This window comes from Mus caroli, chromosome 3 (assembly GCF_900094665.2).
Source record: "Mus caroli chromosome 3, CAROLI_EIJ_v1.1, whole genome shotgun sequence".
Classification (NCBI taxonomy): Eukaryota; Metazoa; Chordata; class Mammalia; order Rodentia; family Muridae; genus Mus; species Mus caroli.
In genome coordinates, this window is record NC_034572.1 from 73840395 (window position 1) to 73849708 (window position 9314).

Below are 9314 nucleotides of genomic sequence, written 5' to 3' on the forward strand. Positions count from 1 at the left end.
CATTTCTTTAGGTGCTTCTCAGCCACTCAGTATTTCTCAGTTGAGAATCCTTTATTTAGCTCTGTACCCCCATTTTAATAAGGTATTTTTTTCCTCTGGAGTCTAACTTCTTGAGTTCTTTGTCTATATTGTATATTAGCCCTTTGTTGGATGTAGGATTGGTAAAGGAATTTCCCCAATATGTTTGTTGCCATTTTGTCCTTTTAACAGTGTCCTTTGCCTTATAGAAGCTTTGCAATTTTATGAGGTCCCATTTGTTGATTATTTGATCTTAAAGCATAAGCCATTGGTGTTCTGCTCAGGAAATTTTCCCCTGTGCCCATGTATTCAAGGCTTTCCCCCACTTTATCTTCTATTAGTTTAAGTACTGAAATGTTTTGTGCTCAGCATAGGAATGATAATGAAAATTACATAAATAAATTTTCTTTTATGTTGATTGAGGTTATATATACCTTACGACTCTTCATTATTGTGCAGTACTTTTAATTCACTGTATTCTAAACTATTTTATGAGATTCATATTATAGATGAAAATCAAAGGATACCATGCAATTTTTCCAAAGTCACTCTGCTAATAAATTATTTAAAGCAAGATGTACCTACAAATGTCTGACTCTGGAAACTGGATCCTTAAAACATTTTCTATTTGACATCATCACATAATAGATAGAATAGCAATCACATTCAATGAAAACTTCATATTAATTATGATACTACAACTATAACCTGAGTGAGATTTAAATGAACAAGACTTACTTTTCAGTATGTGGAGTGTATTCTGTCAACACTGAAGATCCTGCTTAGACAATCACATGACCCATCTTAATATCTACTAACCTGTGCTTGTGCTCTGCCCACAGGGAAAAACAGTATATACTTGATGGTATATGAACTTAAAATGATTTTCTGGGTTGTATCATTTTGTTGAAGTTTTCAGTACAATTGCATTTTCAGGATATGATGCAACACTTAGATAATTTAGACATATGATCTAAACCTTTAGTAAAATTAGTAAAAGAAACATCACCATCTATGTAAATGACATATCTTTACTGTTTTTAAAATAAGCCTTAGAAACGAATAAATATATTAGTTATTCAGTTTGGGGAGGTTACTTTCTTCAATATAACCTTTAAACCATTTATTTATTTGTTTATTTAGCATTTTGACCACAATTTCCACTTCCTTCTCTCCTCCCATACCTCCCCTGCTTCCCTTCCACTCCTCCTCCATTTCTCTTCAGAAAAGGGCAGGCCTCCCACAGATATCAAGGAGCCATGGCATATAAAGTTGAAGTAAGACTAGGTACCCCACCCCCTCTCCTATTAAGGCTAGACAAGGGAACCCAGTAGGAGGAAAGGGTTCCAAAGGCAGGCAATAGAACAGAGACAGCCCCTGATTATGCTATTATGAATCCTACAAAAGACAAAGCTGCACAACTGTAACATATACTCAGAATCAGTCCCATTCAGGTTCCCTGGTTGGTGGTTCAGTCTCTATGAACTGCTTTGGACACAGGTTAGTTGATTTTGTGGGTTTTCTTGTTGTGTCCTTGGCCCCTCTGGCTCCCACAAGTCTTCCTTCTCCTATTCCTCAGGATTCCTCTAGCTCTGCCTAATGTTTGCTGTGGTTCTCTGAATCTCTTTCTATCAGTTTCTGGGTGAAGTCTCTCTAATGACAATTGAGCTAGGCACCAGTCTATAAGTATAGAAGAATATCATAGGAATTATTTCATTTCATTAATTTTTTTTCCATTTCTGTTTGGTTCTATCCTAGATCTCTAGTCTATCCAGTCTCTGGTTCCTGGTCCTACACACAGTGTCAGGATCCCTCTGTTGGCATGGATCTCAACCTGGAGCAGTCATTGGTTGGCCTCCCCCACAATTTCTGCACACCATTACCTCAGCACACCTTGAAGACAGGGCAAATTGTACTCAGAATCATTGTGGCTAGGTTGGCTTCCCAATCCCTCAGCTGGAAGTTATGCATGGTTACAGGAGACTGCCAGTTCAGGCTATACATCCCCCCCCCCCCACACACACACACACACTGCTAAGAGTCTTAGCACCCTCATAGATTCCAGGGAGTTTTCATTGTACTGGATTTCTAGCTTGTCCTAGAAATACCCTCCTGATTCCAGTTGTCTCTCCTAGTACTCTGGCCCTCCATCCTCCCCTCTTCTCCATCCCACCTCTCCAGACCCCTGTCCAACTGAAATATCTAGTCTATTTCCCTTTTGCAGAGAGATTCATGTGTCCTCACCTGAACCCCCTTTGTTACTCAGCTTCTCTAGGTCTGTGGACTGCAGCATGGTTATCCTTTACTTTACAGCTAATATCCACTTATAAGTGAGCACATACCATCTTTGTCTTTCTGGTCTGAGTTACCTTACTCAGGATGACATTTTCCACTCCACCCATTGATTTTAACAGGCGAGTAATATTCCATGGTGTAAATGTACCATATTTTCTTTATCCACTCTTCAGTAAAGGGACATCTTGGTTGTTTCCAGTCTCTTGATATTATGCATAAAGCTTCTATGAACATAGTTGAGAAAATATTGTGGTATGGTAGAATATTTTTGGATATATTCATAGGAGTTCTACAGCTGAATCTTGAGGTAGAGCTATTCCCAATTTTCTGCAATGCCATCATACTGATTTCCAAGTATTTGTACAAGTTTGTACTCCTGTTAGCAATGAAGGGGTGTTCCCCTTGCTCCACCTTCTTCACAAAATGAGGTTTCACTTGTGGTTTTGATTTTAGCTATTTTCACAGGTATACAATGAAGTCTCAGAGTTGTTTTGATTTGTATTTCCCTGATGGATAAAGATGTTGAAACCAATCTAAAGGAAAGACAGGAACAAAAAATGGAACAGAGACTGGAGAAAAGGCCATCCAGAGACTTCCCTGCCTAGGGATCCATTACATCTGCAAATACTGTGCCCAGACTCTATTGCTGATGCCAAGAAACACTTGCTGACAGAAGTCTGACTAATACAGATGCAGATACTCATGGCCAGATATTAAACTGAGCCCATGGACCCCAATGGAAGAGCTAAGGAAAGGACTGAAAGAGGGGAAGGGGATTACAACCCTATAGGAAGAACAATATATACTAACCAGGCCTCCATGTGCTCCCAGGAACTAAACCACCAACCAAAGAGTATACATGGAGGGACCCATGGCTCTAGATGCATATGAAGAAGAGGATAGCCTTATCTGGCATTAATGGAAGGGCAGGTCTTGTGGAGACATAAAAGGATTCTTGAGAACATAAATGATAAAATGAATGTGTAATCAACATGAAAGAAATCATCAAGGAAAGCTTTAGGATTGTTTTTATTGATTATTTGGGAAGTTTACAACAGGAACCCCAATCATACTCACTTTTCAGTCCTTCCATGCCTGTTCATGGAAGAGGAGAAGGACGAGGAGAAAAAGAAGAAGAAAGGAAGTGGAGAAGCAGGGAGAGGAGGAAGAGACAGAGGAGGAGGGGGAAGAGTAAGGAGGAATAAGAAGAGAAAGAAGAAGAAGGAGGAGGAGGAGGAGGAGATTATTGATGGAATTGAAATATTGAAATAGTCTTCTCAGAATAACATGTACCTGAGCATAAGCAGTGTGTTTGGACAGAGAGAAAGGCTAGGGATTGGCAGAGATCATAATGAAGCAGAATCTCTAGGGATAATGGGAAAGAAGGAAGTAGGTAAGGAACTGGTTGGGTCAAGAAAAGACCAGAATCAAGTCAAACCCAGAGAGAAGACAAGGAAATTGGCATTAGTATGTGTGTATGGCTTGGCTTTGTTTTACTTTGTTTGCTTCATTTCATTGGCACAGAAAAGAATATAAACTGTGGAGAGACGATTAAAGGAACAGCTTTCTAACAGACAGTATGAATCCCAGTGCCTTGTATTGCTTGATTCTCACAGCACAACTCCAATAGCTGTGCATCAGATACTTCATTTACAAACTGTGAAGAGAGGCTAATAAGCCATCATTAAACTTCCAATGAATTATAGTAGAAGAACCATATATATTCTCGGCAATCTTAGTGGGTTTTGTTCTTGTTTTCTGTGGTTATGTCACATGTTCACAGTCTTCCTACACTTGCACACAATCAAAGCAGGTGATGAAATAGAACGGACGAGATTATAAATTTTCTGATGTGTTCTGAGTAAGTCTATTTGACATATTAACTGTATTTGTTTGCTGCCAGACAATTAGAGCCTCTTTGGGTTTTTTCCCCCCTGTGCTTCAAGTATCATCATGTCTCAGGCAGAGAGACATTATTTCTCTCCCTGACTTGACTTTCATGCACACTCTTTCTAATGACATCATTGGACACCAGGGTTTTCTCATCACTTAAAAGTAGAAATCTCTTTCTGCCTTTCCTGACCTTCACTTGTTTACTTGTCTGTCTATATTTCTTGAATATAAGATGATCAGACATCCTCCAGTTCAGACTCCTCTGACCAGCACCCCAGGGGCTGCACACATCCTTTATTTTATTTCTCTGATGCAGTGATGCTGATGTTGTCTGTTGTTGTTTGTTGCTCTAAGGGTCTCCATTTTTGCCTACTCTGCCTTCTTTGGCTATTTTTTTTCCTTTCATATCATTGATTTCTCCCTCCAGTTTTGAGATGCTGTGAGTCCTTTCTGTTCTCAGGTCTTCGATCGAGCTCACTCTACAGTATCCTTCTCTTCATTCCATATGTTTTGGCCACTTCAATTGCCATTTAGATGAAGATATCTTAGCTCAGATTGATATAGCAGAATCCCATAGAGTAGGTAGCTTAAACAACTTCGTTTTGATGGTTCTAAAGCTGTGAATCCAAGGTAGAGTTCCATCTGATGTAATGTCTGATGCTTTCTTTTTGCAGCACTCTCAAAGAACTGAAAGAATATAATATCTGTCTTTTTTCAGACAACAGTTTTAACATCATGACCTAGCCACCTTTTTAAGGCCTACTTTCTGATACCATTGTTTGTGGTTAGAGAGGATTCCAAAGTCCAAAATCTGGGGACGGGGACTCTTCCCTCTGAGTGCACAGCTTCCTCCTATCCTTTCCTTGTCTTCAGAAGGACACAAGTTCCTGGGCTCAAAAGTGTTACAGTCTAGAATTCTTTTATAGTTTCAGAGCAGTATAATAAGTGTGTCCTTCAAATCTCTACTTGTAAATACAAATACAGCAAGGAACACTAATGACGAATAGAATTCTCCCCCCGCATCTATCTTTGTTTTTTATACAGCACATTTTATTATATATATATACACACATATAAAAACACCATTACCTATTCCATTTGCTACATCCCCTGTTGTAATTTGATTCACTGGTTCTTCATTCTCTTTCAACAAGCCAAATCTGTCCTCTCCCAAAGGCCTTTGAAATCATGATTAGTATGGAGAATATACTTTTTTTTTTTTTTTAGTTCTTATGACAGCAAAAATGCTACCCTGCAATTCTACCTGGGATATTTCTTGTGTCTCAGGCTCTCCTGTCCACATGAACATTGTGCAGCATTTTCCATTTCAGAAAACTGTGTATCTTCACAATTCTTTCATAGTCAGCAGCTATCTTTTTTATTTATTCATTTACCTTTTAAAATCTCTTTTAGGTTAAGGTCTCTGGAAAATAATTTGTCCTCCTTATCAAAATACACCTGTCCTGTGAAATTATAAACAAATAAATAAATAAAACTTCTTGAGTACTTCTCTTCTCTGCTGAGTTGAAGAAGGCTGTCAGTTGGGCCAGGAATGCAAACAGAAAATAAAACAATGTGTACTTTTGACAGATAGGGAACTTTCTGCAGAAATATTAGATTCTGCAAAGGGGCTCTTTGGTGGGGTAACATCTTTTAACAAATAGATTCCCGTTTACAAATAGTAATCAATAAATTGAGTTTTTAATTTTTTTTTTTTACCCATGGGGAGAATACAAAGAATCAAGAAACAGAAGCATCTTCACACTCAGTTCATTTTATAGCATGCATGCTTTATACTTTTTTGTTGAAAACTAGCAATAAGTTAATAAGTTAATTGCTATTAACTTTAAGAGGAAAGGATTAGATAATAAGCCTTTTGACTTTGAAGAACTATGCCTGATCCAGTTGCCTTTGTTAGTGCTGTCTTCTCCCTTCTTACTAGTACTTAGAGGGTGAACAATACCAGCTACCAAGTGTTTAGAATGTTTTGACACTAAATTAATTTCCGATTGCTGCTGTAACAAAATCCTACGGTCTGGGTCATTTAACTGTTACAATGCTATTTGATCACTGTGGTGGCATATGCAACTAAAGAGAATGGTGCCTTGAGTCTGGGCTTCTCTGAGCCCAGTTTGTAGGTCTTTCCCTCCTATCTCCCTTTTCCAACTCCTTGGCTAATCTCAGCCCCCAACTACTGCAGGCCCTCCCCGGAAACTCAAAGATCCACTCTAGCCAGGGAAGATGGTAGGCTAACCTCAGATCCTCACCTTCCCCTTGATATCTACAAGTTCAAACCCCCAGTCTCATTCCAAGCCCTGCAGACTACCTGACACAACCTCCCTTCCACTCCTGGGCCCATCTCTAGTGGGTCCCACAGATATTCTCCTCCTAAATGACCTCTCCCACTCCTTGATTTGTGTCCCCCTGCTATTGCTGGAGTTCTTAACAGCAAGCAGTCCCAGAAACCACAGGCTACTTTTGTCAGAGAAATCAGCAGTCCTAACACCAGATCTTCATCTTTCCCTCATCTCTTCCAAATCCACTCTGTCCTCATACCTAGTTTTGCAGCAGACCACCTCCCAAGGCCTCTCTTCTCCCTGCCCCCATCTAGAGCAAACTACAGAGATCCTAATCTCCAAACCTCCTTCCTCATAGCCTTACATCATCCCACCACCCAATACCAACAGGAAGTCACAGGAAGCCTATGGGCTACTCGGAACAGGAAAGCAAGTAGGCTAACTAAAGATCGTCACTTCTTCCTCCATTCCTCCAAGTCAAATCCCACAGTGCCATTCCCAATGCTGAAACAGATCTTCTGCTATGTCCTTTCCTCACTTTCTGTTCCCATTCAAATGGACCAATTAAGCAGAACCTGGTGGAAAACCATAGCTTCCTTTTTCTTGTGAAACTCCTTCATTACCCACAGCCTATTCCTCAGGTCCCAACATCCATATTCTCACTAGTTGTGCGTGTCAAACCGACCCAAGCTACAGTCATCAGACAGAAAGGAATTTTTGATAAGGACATACCTCTGTGGAATCCATCTTTAAGGCACTTTCTCAATTAGTAAGAAAACAGGTTAATCAGGCCATGAGAAGCAAGACAGTCAGAAGTATCTCCCCATGGTCTCTGCATTAGCTCTTGCCTCCAGGACCCTGCCCTGTTTGCATTCCTGTCCTAATTCTCTTCACTAATGAATAGCAATATGGAAGTCCAAGCTAAATAAGCTCTTTCCTTCCTTCACAGCAACAGAAACACTAAGAAAATCCAGAAACCCATTTTACTTATAACCCCCAGTGAATACACTAATTAGGGCCACAGAGATTTTCCTACCCACCAACCCACAGCTGCTACATTCTTCTAAGAATCAGGCAGAAAATAAAAACCAAGGAAAAAAATACCCACACAACAAAGACAAGATCTAGATTTAAAATCTAGGTCAGGATCTAGAATTACCATTTTCCAAATCTTCAATGCCTAGAATCTAGTCACACACGTGTTCATCCTGTTACTTGATCCCGAGATTGTTTGTCGGGAAATCGGGTTCCCTCCCCCTTCCTTTATAACTGGATGTCGGAACTAGTAAAGGGGGGCTTTGAACATGAAATCGTCTTGGTCTCATTCTTTCTCCCGCCCCATCTAGCTTCCTCTCTTTTCAGCTCGAGCTGCCATTTTCAGTTAAACCGTTCACGTTGCGGACTGCCGGTTGGGCTGCAACAGTTTGGCGCCCAAACAGGGACCTGAAGAATGACAGAGGGATGCTAAGAAAAATGGCTGCTGCTGTGGAGCTCCACAGAAAAGGATCTTCGTATCGGGCATCAGAGCAACGGACAGGTACACATGCTAGCGCTAGCTTAAATTTTCAGTTTTGTAAAGTGTTGCTAAGGATGAGGTAGGATACGAATTAAGTTTAAATCAGTGCTAACCCAACGCTGGTTCTGCTTGGGTCAGCAGCGTGTTAATCAGAACTAGAAACGGAAACAGGTGGTGTGCCGCAGCTTTTTAGAAAGCTGCTTAGGTGGAAGAAGGAAGGGTTTAAAGTTATGAATCAGGCAGATTGCCCCAGTTTAAAAAAGAAAAAGAAAAAAATGCATCATAGAAAAGAAAAATGTCCCAAAAAGCAGAGAGAAATTTCAGGAGTGCCATGCTTTGTTCTCTCTGAGCTTTATAACAAGAGTACTGTGTCCCCTTTTGTGTCTTGTTTAATGTCTGGTGTACCAATCTGTTCTCGTGTTCAATTCATATATGTTCGTGTCCAGTCTGTATAAATGAATGTTCTATGTTTTATGTTAGATAATAAAGATGGTATAAAAAACTTTATCTGCAAAGCTAAGAGCTGCCACGTGCTTCAGCCAAAAACCAGACACGTGGCAGAAGGGCCCCTGCTAAAAAACTGTTCGTTTTAGAAAAAAGCGGTGAGTGTACAGCCTCTTAGTTTCGTAGTAAAAAATCTAATAAATGATTCATGATTAATGTGTTTGACAATGGTAAATGCTTTTTTATCCTATGATTGTAGCTACAAAAATTAATATTCTCTGATTGGTCTAAAATTAACTGCTTTATTTGGTTCTTTTTTTATTGATAATGTGCTCTACATGTTTTCACATTCAGCTCATGAGTTGTTGGTTAAGATTAATAATTGTTACATTGCTACAGATGGTTAGTATTAAATTTGATAACTCAAGTTTAGAGTCCTTCTGACACGTGGCCTAAGGCAGGTCAAGAGGCTGGGTCTCTAAAGATATTTCTAGTTTAGATAGTAATTAATGTGGTTCCTATCCTAAATAGTAAAATTTAAGATAAGATNTAAAGCAATGCCTCTTTATTAAAGTGTCAAAGCTTACTTTAATAGGTATTCATAGGTATTAATTGACATCCAAACTTCGTAATATNATAGTAATGCTTCTAATATTGATTTTAAAGGTGATAAATTGTTTTAAACTTAGGTTTTGCTTTCCCAAGGTTGTAGGTATTATCCTAACCTTGCACAAAAAACTTAAAAATTAGGGTTAAAACTGTCATTGTTCCATTGACTACAGCTTACAGTTTAATTGCAAATTTAAGATTGATACTCAGATTAAAAAGTATTTTACAGCCGGGCGTGGTGG